General features: G+C 45.2%; 1 protein-coding gene across 5 annotated transcripts in view; it reads right to left on the minus strand.

Moving 5' to 3' along the window:
• CMIP (c-Maf inducing protein) overlaps positions 1-20,397 on the minus strand; it is a 128,791-nt gene that overhangs the window by 67,363 nt on the left and 41,031 nt on the right. The gene's annotated exons all lie outside the window — the stretch shown is intronic.

Genomic DNA, 20,397 nt, shown 5'->3' on the forward strand with positions numbered 1-20,397 from the left:
CTAAACATAGCATAAATGTGCCATATATTAAGTTCTTGCTCACTTCAACAAGCATTCACCAACACCACTTACCACATCCATGCCTTTCACCTGCAGCCACATGAAAGCGTTAAGACACCAGAGTTGAAAGATTTCCAGTAGCATTTTCCATTTCGTTTTAACACACCTTTAACCCCATAGCTCCCAGGACACCACATCCAACCTCAACCTGATGGACAAGGGTAAGACAGGGATTACAGTAACCCAGCTGCACTTCTGAATTCCCGACAGGGGATGCCCAGTGCAGAGGAAGGATGAGCAGACCTAGGGTTCCCAGCAAAATAACAGCACAGCTGCCTGCTCTGTGTTAGATAAGAGAAAGCACACATAATGGAGAGATACAAATATTCTGTTATGGCTGGTCTCACTAAACCCTCTGCTGCTAGGGGGAAAAAAGTGGGGACCTCCTGAGGACAAGCAATGGCCACTTGAAATCACCTTCTCCTCCCCTTGCTCCAGGAGGTAAGAAAACACGGCAAAACTTCCAGCACTTTGCTTCGCATCTCATCATTAACAGTAACTCAGACACCTCTGCGTAATTTTAAGCGATACCCAGCTCTTGTGTCTGCAGCAGTGATTTTGGGTCTCTCCCAGAATGACACCCAGGCATGAAGGGAAAGCAAAGCACCGTCTCCGCTCCTCTGCATGAAGCCTCTTGCAAAGCTGTGCCCCACCCGCAGCCTCCTCCACCTTCATCTTCCTCATTGTTTAACGACCGGCCCGGCTGTTTGCTCTGCAAGGGAGTGCTGCTGTTCAAACAGAGGGTGACTGAAGTATGTGCGGCACCTCCGTGGAAGGGAGATGGCGAGGGAACGGAGAGGGAGAGGGCGACTGCAGGGAAATATCAGAGCAAATATTTGAGGAAAGTGTCGGTTGGCTGGTAAACATGCAATGGAGAGAACCTAAATCACCTCCCTGAGCTCCTTTGCAATGCAAAAGGGTACACTGAAGTATTTAAAGTGACACTTTCTCTTTAGTTTAAAAATAACTAAATAAATTAAATATTTAGCTAAAATCCTAAAGATGTTGTTCTCACGAAGGATGGAGCAGTATGAAACCGGCGTACCCAACTGGCAAATGTTTTGTTTCAATACAATATTTACTAGCCTAGCACATTGTTTCTCAAGATAATTAAGGAAGAGAGCCTAAAGTGAAGCACAAGTACCTGTTATCAGCATCTCAGCAGACAGACTTTGAGCGGAAAAACAAAGAGCAACACTACCATCACGCTCTGTGAAACGGCAAACCCGCTCATCCGGGCCGCTCGTTACAGGCAGGAGAATTCCAAGGAACTGCAATAGTCCCCCAAGGGATCGTGATGAGCACGGCTCCAAAGAGACACATTTCCAGAGAAGCCTTGTTTATTAGAAACTAATTCATCATGCGCTGTTCTCTCCTATGCTGTTTTTTGGATGACTAAACTGCCTTAGTCCTCCAATAGCATTTTCTGCCCAAATTAAATGGTTCAGCCCTCAACAAGACGCACTCACGTATTTCCTCTGCATCCCTTTATAAGGGACTCAGATGTGGGCAATGGAACAGGACCATGTCCTCCCCGCCCCTGCTTCAGGAGCCCAGGGGCTCCCCACCTCACCGGCCATGCAGATGCATCCCTGGGTGATGCAGTTTTGGAAGCTCCCTGCCCAGCCACCAGCTACCGATGCACATCTGAAGGCGAGAAGCAACACAAGAGTTTTCTGGGCTGCAGGACAAATCAGACAACTTTCTGGTTTTCCTCTCTGTATTTACGTGGCCTTGCTTATATCCTCAGCCTATAATGATTACCACAATGCCACTTCTTAAAAGGGAAATTATGTGGCACCCTACCTATCAGCACGGAGATGGCTTATACAACACCACTCCGGAGTGTTACGTGATCCCTGAAAAAAACACCCTCCCGGCAAAACAGCTTGGGGTACTAGACTAGGCTGATTTCCCCCCTTCCCATTTCACATCAAAATTTGCTTTAAAATAATTCCAACCTTTGAAACAAGCTAGATCGCCAGGTTGTGTTGGCCTAATGGCTGCAGATTTCCCACCCTTGGCAATTAATTTTTGGTTTTCAAGTTCAAATATACTTTCAGCCTTCCTGTACCCAGTTCTGCAGCAACATCCTTGCCCTCTGTCAAGATTACTTTATTCATTTATTTGCTGTCTCTAAAGGAAATAGCTCATTTTTATAAAGCCTTAAATATTGCGACCACAACTTTGTAGATTGAGTTTTCCACCCAGGGAGGATCAGGCAAGAGAAGCATGCCATTGCCGAGCTTTGACCTCAGCAACCAAACAGTTGTTATTATTAGTCCAAGAAACTTCAACCAAGGAAATCTGAATGGCCCTCAGTGAACCGTCTGCCCAAAGTTAAACGAGCTGCAGATTTTCCAGCAGAAAGCCAACGCTACCAAAGTACTTGAACGTGTGTTGGTGAATCTGAATCCAAACCACCGCGGACTTGCAGCCACCGCTGAGTATTACGACTTGGGCTCCAACCCTTGATGACAGTATGACTCGCTGCTTCTCTCTGGCATTTTGGTTTCAGCGGAACACAACAGCTTCCAAATTAGAGGTGCGTTTGAACTCTGTACCTGAACACACATCAAGGCTGTTGACCACTTCTGCTTGCATCAGCTTTACCCAAGGCAGGAATGGAAAAAAGGATAACCATTCCTGCCCTCCCCTCTGTAATTAAAATCCACAAATACGCTGTGTCACTGGATGGCATCGCCGCTGCACAGCCACGGGCATAACGGTGACGAAGGAGAAGTCCTGCTGCCGGGAACCCCCGTCGGGTCCTCCCCGGCTCAGAGCAGCCCTGGGTCACACACTTTGCTGCCTCTGCAAGTAGAAGACCGAGGACACAACAGACCTGCCCTAAAACTAGCCACCAGCACAGGTTTGTTTCTCAGTTTTCATTTTCTTAACATTTTATTTGATAAACTCAACTGTAACTAAACATGGCTGAACAAAACCCTTTGTGAACTTAGTGTTGATATCGGCTTTCTTCCCTCTAATTGCTTTGGCTACCTGGTACTACAGCATTAACACAATGTCACGGCACTATTTTGTTTGCAACTATGGAGAAAAATCTGGCTTATCAGAAAAAACACCAGAGCAGAACTAGTGGGAAGGGCTGACCACTGAAACTGCATTAGCTTCATTTTCCTACCTACACCTTCCCGGGTAACATTTACAGAAGAATGCTTAATATAGAGATTGTTTATCAATTGTTTCCTCAGAGATAAAGGAACAGGTTAAATATAAAGCATCTTAAAATAAGGTACAGCACCAATGTTACCCTTTGAAAAAGGCCCAAGTGACCAGCAAGCTCCAACTAGAGGTTATCAAGGCATTTTAGGAAGTAGTACTACTGGAAAGAAAACATAAAGCTTGCGTAATAAAGTAACCTCTCCCTTTTTCTCTGGCCTTCATCCTGCTGAGAAAGACCTTTTTTCTTTTTGTTTCTGAAAAATATATAACTTTTAAAATATATAACTTTGAATTCCAAAACTAACTCTTTCTTGTTTCCCTGGAAAAAAAAAACAACAGACCAACTCTTCCTGGAAATGAATAAAGCAGACACCAAAATCAAATTCAACATTTGGAATATGAATGCTGCAGCACACTATTTCCAAATACTCCAACATTTTGTAAGATTTTGTATCACTGAACCCAAATCAAAAACTCAGAGAACAACCGGGGAACGTGCCTCTCTGGTGCAGAGTTAAGTTCAGAACCTGAACTGCAAATTCTGCTCGTTGCACAACAAAAAGTTCAGACTCTCCTCCGGGGTACCGATATAAAGTTTCAGTGCGACCCATATCCCAACACCTCTGCAGCCAGTCCTGAATACCTCTCTCAAAGCGCAGATCAAAGGCTTTACTGTACGTCCAGAGTCACTCCCGTGATGCAAGGATTAGGCATGAAGAAAGAGAGCGTCATATTTTCAAAGGCGCAACTGCCTAGAAGTGTATCTCGTGCATATCAGAGCACGAGGAGCACAGCCACAAAAGCCAGTGCCAGACACACCACACCTCTAAAATTCTTGTCCTGTCTCCCATTTTCTTTTTTATCTCATCTCTCTGAACACGCTGCCTCTACATGCCCAGTTACGAGGAAGACATACCTAGTCATCACCCCCTCGGTTCTTTTATTTGCATTAGTCTTTTCATCAATATTTTCAGTTCCTTTCCAGCATATCATTCATTCGGGAGGTTATTACGGGGAGCTGAAAACACAATGTTCCAGCCCGCTGCTGTGACCTCTGCAGGAGCCAGCGATGCAGCAGTAATGCCTCAGTGGCAGCAGCTGTACTGTAGATGTCACTGAATTCTAACAGCAGTCCTTGAAACGCGGCCTGCCCGGGTAATCCTGGCAGTAATCTAGCATTAGATTAAATGCATTGTTGTCAGATGAGAAGTATTACGGGCCTCTAAATATACAGCTGGATATGCACACCATATTAAATAGCATTGCACATGGAGCACTGTCTTCAGGACGAATAGGAGCCCCGGTGTTTTCAACAACAAAGGCTGCATCGTGAAGCACCAAATTGGTTATTTCGGTGGCCACGCTAGGCTTCACTGATGTCAGCGAAGTCAGACTTAACTCTGCCCTTCAACAGCCCGAGCAAGTTATTAAGAAAATTGTGGGTGCACCTCCTTTAGAAGGCCAGGTCCTGCAGAATCGTTTTGAGTCAAGCAACCAGTGGTTGCAACAGCCTTCGTCATACGAGTACAGAACTGAGATTCGGCCCCTGCACTTGTCATCTGGTCCCTCACACGTTCTGGAGCAGAATGAAGAGTTAGTGAATTGTGAATTATGAGTCAATGCAAAACTCACTGGATGAGGTTTGAAGACCTCAGACTAGACAATCACAACGTTTCTTCTCAGGCGTTAAAAACCGTGGTCTTTGACTAAATGCGGTATCCATTCTGTTCTAGAAGGCAAAAAAATCACACTAGGACAAAAGAGGATGGCAGCGGTACCATCCTTCGTAAAAGCTAAGAGCTGCAGGCTCTCACCACCACCATGACAAATACGCAGAGATACTGACAAGGCACGGTATGGGAACCGTCCGTCTGCCCTAGGAGACACAGAAGTGACAACAGCCATGTCAGTCCACTGAAGTGTTGGATGAGAAGAGCTCGAGATGACAATTCTACCGCCAAAAACCTGTGTTTAAGGCACACACAAAAAAGAATCAAATCACACATTTCCCCATTTGCTGGAGGATGAACCTTGACTTGGTTGGGGCCCCTTAACAGCACCGAAACCTGTTTGGAATATTCTGATCCAGTTCACGTTTGCTGAGGGTCTAGGAAAAATAAATAAATAAACAAACCCCACAACGATTGAAGCTTTTGGGAATTTGTTTTTCCGTGACACTCTGCATCACACAACTGCTCTCTGCAGCACCTCATTAGGAGACCTTGGAGATGACAATCCTGCAGCAATCTTTGATGCCTTATCAGACCTTTCCCAGGCAGGGATGACTCCAGCTGCTCCCCAAGTCAGACACAGAAGATCAGCAGTTTCCAAGCCATTAGTCGAGGTTCTGCCTCCTTCCTCAAGATCTTAGTCGTCTCCTGAACCATTTTAATCAATTTATGACTCTGCTTAATATGCACTGACATCATTTGGGGACAGAAATCCGCAGCCCAGTCGCCAACACATCTTTAAGATGGCACAGACTGAACCAGGCCGGGGAAGGAGATCTCTCTGGTGGTGCCGTATGTGACTAATCTGAGGCTGACACTGTTGCCTTGAGCTGTTACCAGGCCTAATGCTCTCTACAAAGCAAAGCATCAAACGTGTGAGTTCAGACTACAGACGGGATTCAAGAGGCTAAAAGACATCCCTCTGAGTTATGTAAATACAGAAGTAGAATGATGCCAGTAGGGCCGCATGCAACTGTATTATGGAAAACAAGCACACAATCTGCATCCTCCTTTTCTCCTGAATGGCCCCAAAACGCTCTAGGGATGTCATTTAAACTGTACGTGAAACCTGAGAGTTCAGGGCGATGAACTGAGTCCTCACTTCCACAACTCCCATAAGCGATCCAATCAAGCCCAGGAAAATCCAGCCTACAGTGAATCAGACGCCGAGACCTGAAATCAGGTGCCCCGGTTTCTGTACGATGTTCCAGTCCCTGTGTCTCACCCCGCTGCCCAGGAACCAAGCCCAGCCAGATGACTGCCCAAAAAAAAGGACTTTCCAGTGGGAAAAGCCCTTCTGACCGAACTGGCTCAGCTGGCCAGGCTTGCGCACACCCTGCTGACAGACGGTGCTACCCAAGCGCAGATCCTGCTGTGCTCACGCTTTGAGCCTCACAGGAAAAATCTGACAGATTGCAGGAGCTCTGAGTTTTCAGATCAAGGGGCTTCTAGCGAAATTTAAATGGGGTTTTGCAGAATGAGCAAACAGCAGCAGCAGCAGCCAGCCACGCAGTGCAAACAGGCATCCCACCTTCTCCCTAGTACCCAGACACACTGCAAAGCCTTACACAAAACTTCAACCCCGTGCCTTATGAAACTCCTAAAATTCACTGTGAAATGTTACAGATTTTTCTTTTTTTTTAAAATATTAATTAGTGCTGTCTAATGCACTGGAGACTCAAAGCTAATAGTAATCACAGCTGAGGACTTGCACTCGCTTGGCTGCTCTCACCGAGGTTCTGCACAAAACACAAAACCTCGCCAAGTCAACCTGTCAGTTTTTACAAGTTTCTTCTTTCACTATATCTATGTAAAAAGATATTGAGAGATGAGTCCGGCACCACCCAACAGAAATGGTAAAGCAGAGACCAAAAAAAAAAAAAAAAACAAAAAAAAACACCCAAACAAACAAACAAAAAAAAGCAAATTAAAAAATCTCTCTGCTGTTTTTTTTTTTTTTCCTAGCAACATACATTGCCAGCAAACAGAAGAGTAAATTTAAAAATCCAATGGGACCGATCAGAAATTACACCTTCTCAGACGCTGGCAGGAATTCATCAGAAAGTTGCAACAATCTCTCTTCTATCAGAAGAAGGTAATCTAGGACAACTTTCTACTGCCGCTGTTCAAATACAAGCCTTAAATTCCTGAACAGGGCAAGAACACTAAAAAACTGAAATCACTGATCTGGCAAACGTAACAGCAGGTCTTTTGTGCTCTCATTCTACAGCGCTGCACCCGAGTTCCTCACTCGTATCTGCAGAAACTGAAAAATCACTGCACGGTGTAGAGGAGCAGCCCTGAAAATAGCCCCCTGCTTATTGCTTGAATCCTCTTCTCTCAAAAGCGTGTTTGTATTATGTTAAATAACGAATTCTGTGTCTGCAGAATCAGGCTCCCTGTTCAATTAGGAGCTAATTATTTCAATACTGCAAAGCAGAAAACCGAGTCGCCTTTCCAGCTCTACTCAACTTCTTTATAAATTATTCTCAAAGAGCAAATGAGATTTCTCATTCCAGTTGTACTCCAACACGACCAAAACTTACTCCTTCCAGCTCAGAGCCTTTAACACTCTTTCATTTTAGGCACCATTAGGAATAAAAGGACGCCACTACTTCATCCGGCAGTCAAGCAAGCTTTTGAAGCTGCATGTCCACAATGTCAGAAGACAAGTAAGAGCAGAACTTAATTTGTGCAGCCGAGCAACTCCTTAAAATCAGCAGGGAGAACTTCAGCAACACCCAGGCGGGATCTCGGTTCTCTGAATTACATTCCAGAAAATAATCCTGCTTCTAACCAGAACGTGCCTGTTCACAGGGGCGAGAGCCTGAGACAGTGACCTTAAACACACAAGAGGGGACTTTAACAGCCACTCTCCACATGCTTAAAAAGAATAGGAAAAGAAGTGCCGCGTGCTTTTCAGATTTCACTGTACTTTTTTGGACGGTCTTTCTGAACGCTCGCTTCTTAGGCTCGGGTTTGCTGTGCTTGGCAGTGTCTTTTGTGTCTTTTGCAACACTGCACACACACAAATGGCCTGTGGTTTCATGCTTTGCTTCCCATTTAAAACTAACACTTTAACAGTAGCTTTATTTTTGTTAAATAAAAGATTTTTTTTTCCTGAATTCTGACATCTATTTCTCTAACTTCTTAAAACTGACACCCATCATCTTTAGAAGTAGCGTTTTGTCTTTGCCACTTTGATTCACCAACCCTCACTTGTGCTCTTCCTCATCTTTCTGTGCTGTGCTCACCAGAAGCAGCGAGAGCAGGATTTCACTTTGGGCCAGTCAGCTTTGGTGCCAGATATATTTTGTTTTGGAGACCCCAAACTGCAAAGAAACGAACTTAAATAAAGAATACGTGAACACACGGAGACACCACTGCAAAACGTTTATGCTTTTGCCCAGTACTTCGTGTAACTGCAATCCATCCTCCCCATGCAGGCAATGTGGGGAGGATGGAATTTCCCAACCAGGGCTACTCCAGCAAATGCGACGAATGTACTGCAGCACTACTGCAATCTCACAAACACCTATCTGATGCCGGGGAGAGGAAGACTTTTAAAACCACCATACCTGAAAAATCAGCAGCTCTCTAACTGCACGCCAATGCAGAGGAGCTGATCAGCTGCTACACCGGACCAGCATGGTTCTGCCTTTTTGGCAGCTTTGCCCCAGCTTCCAGCAAGCTGTCCTGCTGATTTTAACAGGTTGCTTTGACCTTTGAGGCTCTGGATGGTTTCTAGGTTGCGTACGCCTTCCGTCAGGCCGTGCCGTAGCCTACACCACTGGCTACCCGCAGGCTTTCTTGCTTAGCTCATTTGGAAATGTTTCCGACGCAGAATCTGCCCTCTCTCTTCAGAGAGTTTCTTTTATTCTTGGCCAAAGGAAACCAAGTACGTCAAATACAAAAAATAAAAGCAGACGACCCAAACCCATTTGCTGTCACCCAGAGACACCTGCTCTGCCGTTGTTTTGTATCAAACAGTGAAAAGAGCACAGCTGCCAACTTGAAGAATTGGTGAAAACAAAAACATTTCACCCATCAGATGCTCTATCACAAAGTAGCACGCAACAGCTGAGTTTAGTTTGTTTTCTAAAGCGGCCCTATTAACTCGGTAGAAGTAAGGCCAGCACCACTCCTACGCGGTGCGGCACGGGGTTACGCCACCCGTCATTTTTAGAAAGCAGCCAGCCAGCCTGCAAGCTCGCCAAGCTAACAGGCGCAGCTAACCTGAGCGTCTTCACTAAATCTGCCCCGGCACGCAGCAAGAGCACGGAGGACGTTTCACTGTGTGCTGGGGGAATAAGGGGGAAAACACATCCCCTGGGACAGGGGCACCAAGCTCCTGTTGCAAACGCAGCAGCGCGGCTTTGCAAAGCGACAGCTGGCTACCAGCGAGCAGAAGGAAAGCCGCGTTGCTCAGCCTCAGACTCTCCGTGTCCATCCCACTTCATTTCTTTGTGCTAAAGTCCTGGAACATGGCAAATACAAAGCCACCACATATTAGCCTTTGTAGGAAAGAGACTGGTAAGAGCTACTCTCCAGCACAACTGCAGTTGGCATGGGCTGTCGGTTTGTAGCAAAGGCAGAACGAAGGCCAAAAAAAATTGGGTCAGGAGTGTTAAAGCTCCTCTGACCTTGCCTGCTGCCCCCAGCGAGCAAGGGATGGGATACGCTGCGGTGGGAGACCTCACTGTTGATATCCAGTTCCGCAGATAAACAAAGATTTGCTCCTAGAAGCAGATAAACAAACTAAACCAGACACATTTCAGAGCAACGTGCAAACGGTGCTGATCCCCACCCAAAAGTCCCCTTTTGATTTCAATTTCAGAGAAAGATCAGCTTACACACTGCAAAATTGTGTTGCAGCTAAAAACCACTCTCCACTTAGACAAGCAAAGCCTTGCCTCACCATATGTGGGATTATCTACCTACGTCACATAGCTGTAGGTCAGAGAAGCCACTATTTCGCCAGCCACTTTCTGAAAAAAGGTGTAAGAAAGAAGCTGCTGCTGCAGAAACTGAAATGCAACGTGACTGCCTTTGCTCCCTCAACTATCCTGCTGCCAACTCGAGATGGAAATGTTACAGGCAGCCGAGGAAGCAAATTCCTACAGAAAATACACAAATAATTTACATATAGCCATAACTTCCAGAACCTTACACTTTCTTTTTTTCTTTTTTGAGAAACTTAGAAAGGAATTGCATACAGCATTCAGTCAGTTAGGAGAAGAAACGTGAGACAAATCTTCTTGAAAAATTTGGGCATGCAGCTATGCTGCATGCGGTGTTTGAGTACTAAGTAATCCCTAACTGTGGCCACCTGCACAAAGAGCAAGTGCCACTTTGCGTGCAGGGCCACGGGAGACCTCGCTTCCCCTGGAGGCTCAGTCCCCATCAGGCTGGAGAGTCGCTTGCTGCTCTACGCCCCAGGTTCCCCATCTTCAAATAGGAAGGAATTTTCTTTGTGAGGCACTTTGAGATCCACAGATGAAAGGCATGACAGCAGAACTAGGTCAGACAATTATGATGTGTACAATTATCTCTGCAATTTACATGGCTGGAAAGTGTAATTAAAAATCTAGTTTGCTTTTCTCAAAGATTCTGTTCAAAATCAGGCAGCGTGGTTTTGATTCCAAAACGTAAGATGTACATTTACACTTTGATTCACAGTCACACAACAACGTTTAAAGTAAATGCTGCAGTTTAGAAGAAAGCAGAGAACAAATCTAGGGATTAGCTAGCAGTTGCGTCATTTCCTATGACCTATCTATTACTTTACCAAAACCCTTTAAAGAAAAAAAAAAAAAAAAAAAAACAACCAACACCGACACAAACTTCCTGTACTCTAACCACTGAATGAGCAAGCACGGTTACACTTCAAGAGATCCTCTAAGTAGCTGTACTATTGCACAAGCCGCTGCATACAACACCTAAAAACCAAGTCCCAAGCTGCCGGTTTCTTTCAGCGTTGCCTCACCATAAATCTAAAAATACGGCTGCACGTACCAGGCGGGCTGCTCCGAACGGTTTCCCTTGAAAAACGTAAGCAAGCCTGCTGGCTTTGCAGTGGAATGCAGTGATAATGCAGAATGCACATTTCTGCCTTTCTCTTCTCATGGAACTGAATCCCACGCTTTTTCCCCCCCCCCCGATTTCAATCACCAGTCGACACAGCGCAAAAACCGCCACCCCGTTTGGCAGCAGCTGGCACCCTTTCAAAGAGCATCAGTGGAGAAGCTCAGAAACGAGCGGCACGGGACCGCTTCGAGGTGGTCCTGCCACTGCGGGGAAACTCAGCTTTCCACCCCTCTGCCCTCGCTGAGCACAGATGACATCAGTCTGCGAGGCTGGCCGTGCAGCTCCTTCCCCAGCCCTAATTTCAGCCTTAGGAACATACCAGCCACTCGTAACCAAAATTATCGGGCTCCATCTCCAACACGGCAGCCAACACTGCCTTTGAAGTGGAAACTGAAGCCCAGGGCTCTTTCGCTGTGTAAGTATAGTGCAGATAAACACAGGCAACCTCGGCTCCTGGAAGAGGGGAAAGGAGCGAGGGAAGCAATACGCGGCTGACATCTGAGTCGTCTCGGCACTTGGTCTCTCCTCCTCGCATACCTTCGCGCAGGACGGATCTGGAGGAGTGCTGGTATGTTTGCAAAGGGCTCTGGTTGCTCACTGGAGGTATGACGGATGGAGACTGGCAGCTTCTTCTCAGGAAGTGACCAAGAAATGCAGATGCCATCAGAGCAAATGTCGCTTTGCCTGCGCTGCTGTGGATGGGGTCCCTTCTGGCTGCTCCTAATCCCCTGCTCCCCAAATTGCAGAAGGACAAAACACAACGAATGGCACAAAGACTGATGTCACTATCCTCTTTTTTTTTTTCTACCTCATCTTAGCAGTGGCAGCATGGTACAAAGCATGTTTCTAGACAACAGGAAAAAAAAGAAATAAGTAAATCTCATTGAATTCTCCCATAAGTTATTCATTTCAGTGGGCTGAACTTACCAGAAAAAGAAAAAAAAAAAATTAAAAAAAACACTCTTGTAACATTCACCCAGACCTCTTTTTCTTGTCTGTTCTATAGGCAAAAGCTAATGCAGGGACATTTTACAGGCTAGTTATATGCTGAAAATGTGGGAAAGTGGACACAGATAACTGCCCAATCTGCACTGCTACCAGGGTTAATGCTGGTCTGGACGATCTCCAACTGCATCAACATGATACACTCAAAATGTTAAGGCTACGCAAAAGTCGTTGTTGGAGCCCTCAATGCTAAGGGTTTTTTTCTCCTCTATCTCAACTATGTCAGCTGTTACTGGAATTTATCGGTTAAATGGCTGCAGAAGACCATTTAAGTAAAAAGGAGCAACATACCCACAAGGGAATTTATTTTATGATTTGCAACGAGGTGCAAATCCTGGCAACCACTTTAAACAATCAGAGCAAACCTAATTTCCTTTCACTGCAAGGACAGAGAGTATATAAATTCATAAACGGAAAAAGGTCTGTCTTCTGATCTACATGAACTTTCCTGGTAGCAACTGATGAGTTACGCTACAATCCCTGCCTTTTTGACAGGGGAACTAAGGCACAGAACTGCCACCTCTGTTCTTACACAGCAAACCACGAGAAAGGCTTAAAGGATGCTTTACCCATAGGTGCCCAAGATGCTGCAATTTCTGCCACTGAGCTTTATATAAATGGGCTTTTATAACATATAAATGGCCCTACACTGTTACGTGCAGGTAACCGAACCACATCCACTGACTACTGTTCCACAAGAAGTTATACGGCTCTGTAAGACTCTGTCTCCTCTTTTGTCCTCCCTATCTGAACTCCACTAGACTCTAACTAACATTAAACCAAAATGAAGTTGACAGAACAAGGCTTTCCTCAAAGGCCTGGCACAGAGGAAAGGAAAAATAACCTGTTAGAGATGCACAAATATCCACCGACTGCACAAACTATCACTGCAATCCTCTTCGTGCATTTGGCTTCCATCAGAGAACAGAATAGGGCAAATAGAAAAGCAGGCTCTCTAGAAGGCAGAGCACTCTCCCAATACTGTTTATGGAGCGCCTCTTGTTTAAATGTTTATTTGCATTGATAAATTTAGATGGGTTTTAAACGCAAATGCTCCCTTACTCATGTTGATCTTTCATGGAGACCACTGGTTACATCTGTTAGTGTTTAGACAAGAAACAACAACAAAAAATTTGCAGCTCTTGCAAACATGGGTAACCAATACATTATCATGTGTGTGACTGTGGTGAACTGATGCATTCCTTGCGGAGGAGATGAAAAGGCAGCAGGCAGCAACCCGAAAGCGCCACGCGAGACCAGCTGCTCCAACGTCACCGCGTCTCCGCTGTCTCAGGGGAGCTCGGCAGCTTCCCTGTGTGGCACGGCCCAGTCAGCAGGCAATAAAGGTGATCCTCTGCTTCGTACGCAGCCCAGAAAGCGCTCTCTGAACATCTCCTTCTGACTCAGGGCAGGCACAGGGACATTGGTCTCCTGCCACTTACGCCAGTGGCTGGCTGGCCAAGGCGGAGGCACGGCATCAGCAGGCCTTATCGGGGAAGTTTGCAGGAACACTGCTGTCACACCCTGGCGAGTTACTCAGAAAGCTACCCAAAGCCATAAACATTGATTTTAATTCAAGGAAAAGGATGGATCAGAAAGGACTTCTTGTGCTGAAGGAAATCATCACAGCAGTGCCTACAGCCAGGACTCCAGCCTCTGCTGGAGCTTTACTCCTGTACCAAAAAGACCAGTCTGAAAAGCAAAACTGGGAAGGACCAGCACCCACCAAGCCCAGAGGTGCAGTGAGGAACCAAACACAATCATCTCCATGCACATCTGAGCTGGTGGATTCAATGGTGTACCCCACAAGGATGGGGCACAGCCCCACCATCCCACTGAGGCCTACAAAGACCAGCCACCAGCAAACTGTCCCAGACGTGCCTCTGAGGAAAGAGAGAACTAAATGATTTTAAAAAGAGAAAAATAAGGAAAGAATAAATGAGGACAGAAGCCTGTCATCCTCCACCCATTGTTAAGAAGCCGAGGCAGAGGACGGCCTGCGAACAGGCCCGAAGGCAGACATCCCGAGATGGTTGCTGAGGAACACAGGCATCATTCATAAACACGGCTGTTCCAATAAAGGGCCTCAAAAGTGTGGCCACTGTATATTTACACAGTTGCTTTATCTACTGTAGTTAACACGGCATGTTTGCCTCGGTTTTTAAAAGGACAAAGTACCCGTAGGTAGGAGCACTACAGTGAAGATTAAATAAATAAATAGAAACCCCAAGCAAAGCTCGCGAAGAACAGGTCTTCCCCACCTAATGGAGGAAAACAGACCTGCAGAACAAGCGGAGCTGGGGTCCACAGGTCTAACCATGTGCCAGATCCCACCCATCCGCCCTGAGAAATGACCCTGCTTCCTGCAAAGGTTCGGGCCCGAAACACCAGCGATACACATTTATGTCTAGCTCAACATTTTTGGGATGCTTCTATCATGAACCGCTGCCGTCCTAAGAGTTCAACGTCAAGAGGGGAGAAATTATCTGAAGGTCAGCGCCGCCCGTAAGTAAACAACGGAAGAGAGACCCGCACCGGGAGGCACAGACACGTATGAGGGTTCCCGCTTGCACGCAGCTGCTGCCTCTAACAAAAATCGATTGCTGCTTGATGGGAAATGGCTGTGTCGCTGGTCTGAGGGCTAGTCGGTAAATGCACAGCATGGGTGTTGCTTCCTGCTCAACTCGTCGTAAAAGTTGTTGATTGGAGATTATTTTTGTTGTTGTCCTTGCTGTCAACCTCTAGCAAAATGTTAACTAAGTTTTCTGTGCGAAAGATAAAAGGGTTCAAATTCCATATGTTAAAAATCCCAGTAGGAACTGCAAGGCATGGACAAAGAACAATCGAATGAGCAACAAGTGTGACGGAGAGAGAGATTACACAACTCTGGACATCAGCTTTCTAGGCCTGCAGTTAACCAAAACCTCATCACAACTCTTAGAATTAACTTCAGTAAGAGAAACTATCATTAACCTGTTAAAAAAGAAAAAGAAGACGATGAAGGAAAAAAAAAGGAAGTAGAGTGTGTGTGCATATGAAGAAGAAACTAGAAAACAGGGTAAACAGCCAGCTACTTTGTTCATTCAGTCTTCTAAAACAAAGATGAAAAACTCAAACAGAAAGCTGAAAGACTCATTTGTATTTCGTGCACAGAGCTGTGTTCCACTCTCTGATCTATCAAATACTTAAGATATGACCAAGTTTCTTACAATCAAACATTTCTGGAATTTCCCATTAATTCTCGGTGACATCTGTGCTCATTTCAGCCTAAAGAACTAGCCATGTAGGAACCAGATGCCTGCAGTCCCCATCACAATGAATTTAGCAGCAGATACACGGCTCATCTGAAAAAGGCTCATGAGTTATCTTAACCCAGTCACCCAAAACTGGAGGCACCCAACCAACCAGCCACTTCCAGAGCTTATCTTTCCACATATCAGTTTCCCCTCAATTAGGCCAGCCTATTAAAACTAAACTGTGAAAGGAGCTATTCATTAAAGTTTTGTCACATCCTTGGATGAAAATGCCCAAAGCAGATGTGAGGAGTTACAAGAGTTGCACTCACAACCCAACGCGAATGTAAACAATCAGGGTACATTTGCACATAGCCGGGGAGATTCCCCCTCCTACCTCCCTTCATGCTCCGCCGCTCCCTTTACAGAGGACGGCAGCTGTTAGCAAAACAATGAAGGAAACTAGAGTACAAGAATATTTACACCAAGAACGCAAGATTAGATCTCAGCAAGCAACTTTCCCTCTTACTTATACAGGCCAAGTATTCATGCATATATACACACACATGCTCAAAGGATTCTGAAGGAAGAGAGGATCTTCAGCGTAATTTCCATCCTTACAGTCATAAAAGCACAGATCACTCTCAGTCAAGTATTATTAGAAATGACTAGATGTTCGAGTTCTGCTTGTAATAACTATTTATACACCAAACAGTAAAATGATGATAGGCTCCACCCCACTCCCGTACCAGTAGCACGTGATAATGGAGGCCACACACCCCATGTGAGCAAAATACTGAGTAATTCTTCCTAAAGTTATTTCTAATGCACTTTGTCCAGAGTCAACGTTCTGACCCTGATAAGTCAGAGGAAACGGTATAAACATTTGTTGGAATCACGAGTGTACTTTAATAAGTATATTTTACCTTAGGATGTATTGTACCACCATACTTGCTCGAAAACATGCCTAAAACACTAACATGCTCCTAAAACACTAACCCTTTAACTGGAAAAAATTACAGTCACCAAATCTCCTGACAGACTCGAGCAAATGATGTTTTCAGCAATCACAGAGTATTTTCTGCTCACTCTCTTCCACGTTCTCCTTGCTTGCTACCTCGCAGGTAGTTGGGCTCTGAACTCACAGCGTGTACAAGATGGCAAACTGCTCCAAAGGGCTGACAGTCCTGGCAAAAGCTCCTTTTTTCCTCCTCCAGCTCCAGCGACTTACTCACCCCACACTGCCACTCTTGGTAAATGCTCTCCATTAAACACAGCTGTCTGAACAAAGACCACACGTCAAGGAGCTGGCAGACCTAATAACACACTATAGAAGAAATACAGTGATGATCAAGAAAAACAAGATAGGTCCCCGCAATACGTCCAAGGGCGTTCTGTAGAGAACAGACAAGGCGTTCAGTCACTGAGTAGCTCCTACCACAAAGGCACAGAACGCTGCCTCTCCCTCCAAATTCTCCAAGATGATTTTTTTTTCCTTTCCATGGGTAACCCACATGCAAAGTCATCATTAAAGAGAGTTTCTTTTGAAACAGAAGCTGCTCTTGGAAGGAAGTGTCAGCCAGATAATGAGAATAGCTGTACTTGGTGCATATAGCACAACCAGAGGCTTTCTCACCTTGGGTGCACATCCAACCTTTCCCATTCCTTCCCCTGAGAAGTAGGGTGGTTCACATTTGTGTTGGGCTGGAGTAGAACACTGTCCATATGCTAAAAGAGAAGTTCCATCCCTGAAAAAGGCATGGTTCACTGTCCATAAACAACCTCCATGAGAATCAGAGCCCTCCCTACACATGGGCAGACACGCTGCAGTGGCCAAATTCATCTCCCCTGCCATGAACTCATTAATGGCATGTGACATAAAGAAAACGGAGCAGGAGAAATTAACTTCATAGGAAGTGATGCAGAGTGATATTTTGAATGTAACTGATGGAGGAGTTTAATAGTCCCGGTACATGAGTTTGCTGGCAGATCAATTGCGCAGCTTGTGACCTTCATCAGCCCAGACTTTTATCAAAATCCATTTTATGAGAATGTCAGAATGCCATACCACATTGCAGCATTCACATCATTTCTCTTTGCTTCTGTCTCAAAAAAAAAATAGAAAACTTCATACAGTGCTGAAAAGACTCAATGGAGTTGGACTCGATCTTCGTGAGTCCCTTCCAACTCGGGATATTTTGTAATTCCAAGACTGTGAATACTTCTACAGTCCAGCAGATACTCAAATATGAAAAACTAATTTTCTGCTTATATTCCAATGGAAAGGTTCCTCAGAGTTCCCAAGAGATGAATCAGACATACGCAGCAGTATATCAAAGAAGCCTGAGAAGTTTGTTCACTTGCTTAGATAGGGTCAAAGGCACAGTGAAACATTCCCTGCCTGAGCCTCTCTCTACTAGTGTGCTTAGGCCACGGGTGGTCCTTCAGAAGCTGATTTGTCTATCTGCAGCAATTAACAGCTCTAGTCTGCATCTTCGGTTTTCCGCTCATCAGAGAGCCCTACCCAGTGAGGCAGCTGTTCCTGGCAGCAGATACTGGCACTGAAAGCAAAAATACAGATGCCAATTTCTCAGCTCAGTGAAAGACTGTATGAGTAAAGCCAAATAAACTGAGCTGTCTCTCTGAACGTTCCAGTGTGAGGTCTCTTCCCACCACGGGTCTATTGCCACCAAGCAAACCTTAGCAAAGTACTTGTAGAAAATAAGTAAAGTCATTTTGTCACGGACCAAACTTACAATATTGTCTCATGACAGACAGTGGACAAGGGACTGAGATCTACCAATATTCCCTTTTTATGAGGGCCAACAAAGGACACTTTGTGGTTGCGGCCTACTACAGGCTGCCTGATCAAGGGGAGCCTGCTGGCGAGGCCTTCTTGCTTCACCTGCAAGCTGAAATCCCTGATGGGGGACTTCAACCACATAGATGTCTGCTGGGAAAGCTGCATGCAAGGAACATGCAAAACAAGGAGGTGATCTGAGACAGCCTGCATGGCTTCACCAACGGCAAATCATGCCTGAGCAGCCTGGTGGCCCTGATCAGAGGACTGGAGCACCTCTCCTAAGAAGAAAGGCTGAGAGAGCTAGGGATCTTCAGCCTGGAGAAGAGAAGGCTCTGGGGAGACCTTATAGTGGCCTTCCAGTACCTTGAGAGGGCTTATAAAACAGATGGAGAACAACTTTTTACACAGGCAGGTAGTGATAGGACAAGGGGGAACAGTTTTAAACTAAAAGAGGGGAGATTTAGGTTACATATAAGAGTATAAGTACTTCTCATATCCTTATTTCTTATTTAATAATATATTAAATTCAGAGAGTGATCTAGAGGGTGGTACCCTGGCCTAAGGCAGGGGGGTTGGAGCTAGATGACCTTTAAGGTCCCTTCCAATCCAAACCGTTCTATGATTCCATATGACTTGCAGTAATTGATACTGATTGATGAAGTTAGTTTGGGGCCCCAGCTCAAAACATCTGCAGATCCTATCTACCTAGCACAGAACAACGATTTGGGGAAACATGGCCAGAAGAAAAGTCTTCCTTCCCAACTTGTGCTTACTGGCCAACCATTTACCTACTTATGGTAAAAACTCCCTAACCCTTGTGCAGTACATGACCTTAGAAAGGTAATACAGTAATACAGTATCTGTGTTGGCAAGTCAATGAGCTCGAACATCATCGTGTTTGTGTTAGACTTGCATATTAGTGAAACTTTGCTGGTTCCAGTCTAAGTACTCTCAGTGGAATTCGTGATGACGAGCAATTGGTTACCAAATGATGCACGGGGGAAAGCAATACCTCTTGATAAAGTAGTATCTCCTGGTTCTGTAATGGTTACTGCCACTCTAGAAACTGGAAGCACACTCCTCTTTTGAAGAAGAAATAGACCGGGTTAGCAGTGTCCGTCAATATACTTGTTAAGGGAATTTGAGATTTTAATACTAAAATTTTAGCTTTTTTAATGACAGGCTAGTACAATATGTCAGCTCTCAGGCATTACATAGGGTATTTTAGGATAAATCTATGACTGGTGCTGTGATTCATAACTACAGATGCAGGCAGAATCTGATTTTCTCCTCTGCAGTCCTCAGTTCTTGGCCTGATATGAGCTCAGCTTTAGCAGGCAAGGAGACTTTCCCTAGGATACAAGGTCACTGACCCACCTTTACATTTTACTTTCATAACTCAAGACCTGGCAAAATTCCAACTCAGAAAGCCGAACTAACATCAACAAGTTAATCTTCTATAATTGCAGTGTTGCCTCCAAAATTAGTATATTACCTGATGAAGGAATAAAAAAAAAAAACTTCTCACACGCACACAGATTGTACCACGCCTTTCCCAGCAGCAGGGTTTGGGGAGGAGATGTACATTTTAATGTACTTGGAATTTCAGCATGCAATTGAAGAGGCATGCCTTTCTGCAGCAGACTGGCTTGCCAGTTCCACATCCCTCCTTGCCATGTGTGTCTCAATGGCAAATGGCTGAAGCGAGAGAGCAGTGAGCAGAAATTCCCCACTTCAGTTTTCAGTCATCCCTGCTTAGATGATTTTTTTTTTTTTAATTGGGAGAATTCAAGTTTTCGTTCCCAAAATCCCCAATAATAAAACTGTAGTTATCACAGAACACTAGTTAATCTATAATCTTTACAGGAACAGCGTGGCAAGAACGTACACCTATACTGAAGTTCCTAAGGTTGAATTTGTCCAAACACAGCCAGAACGGGATGACTGCGAGGGTAATCAAAGCCCTGTCCCTGCTGAAAGGCTTAGGGCTGGAATTCACTGGGCTGATTAAATTGGTTTTATTTTGAAAGAGAGCTCGGTGCTTGGAAAACGAACATGATAGAGCTGCTTCTCCAGATTACATGAGCCAGCACAACATAAAATAAAGCCCTGGCTCAGAAGCCAACCTTGAAGTTCTTTATTTAACCTACAATCAGTGAAGATGGGCTATTTCTCCCAGGCAGAGTCGTGACCTAACGCCTTCCCTCCTCCTCCATCCCATTTCTGCTTTACCACTGCCCCCTCAGCCGGGCTAGTTCAATCCGTTGCAAGCCTGGAAAGTAGATGGGATTAG

The sequence above is a fragment of the Anser brachyrhynchus genome, assembly GCF_964034855.1.
Source record: "Anser brachyrhynchus genome assembly, chromosome: 12".
In the NCBI taxonomy this organism is placed as follows: Eukaryota; Metazoa; Chordata; class Aves; order Anseriformes; family Anatidae; genus Anser; species Anser brachyrhynchus.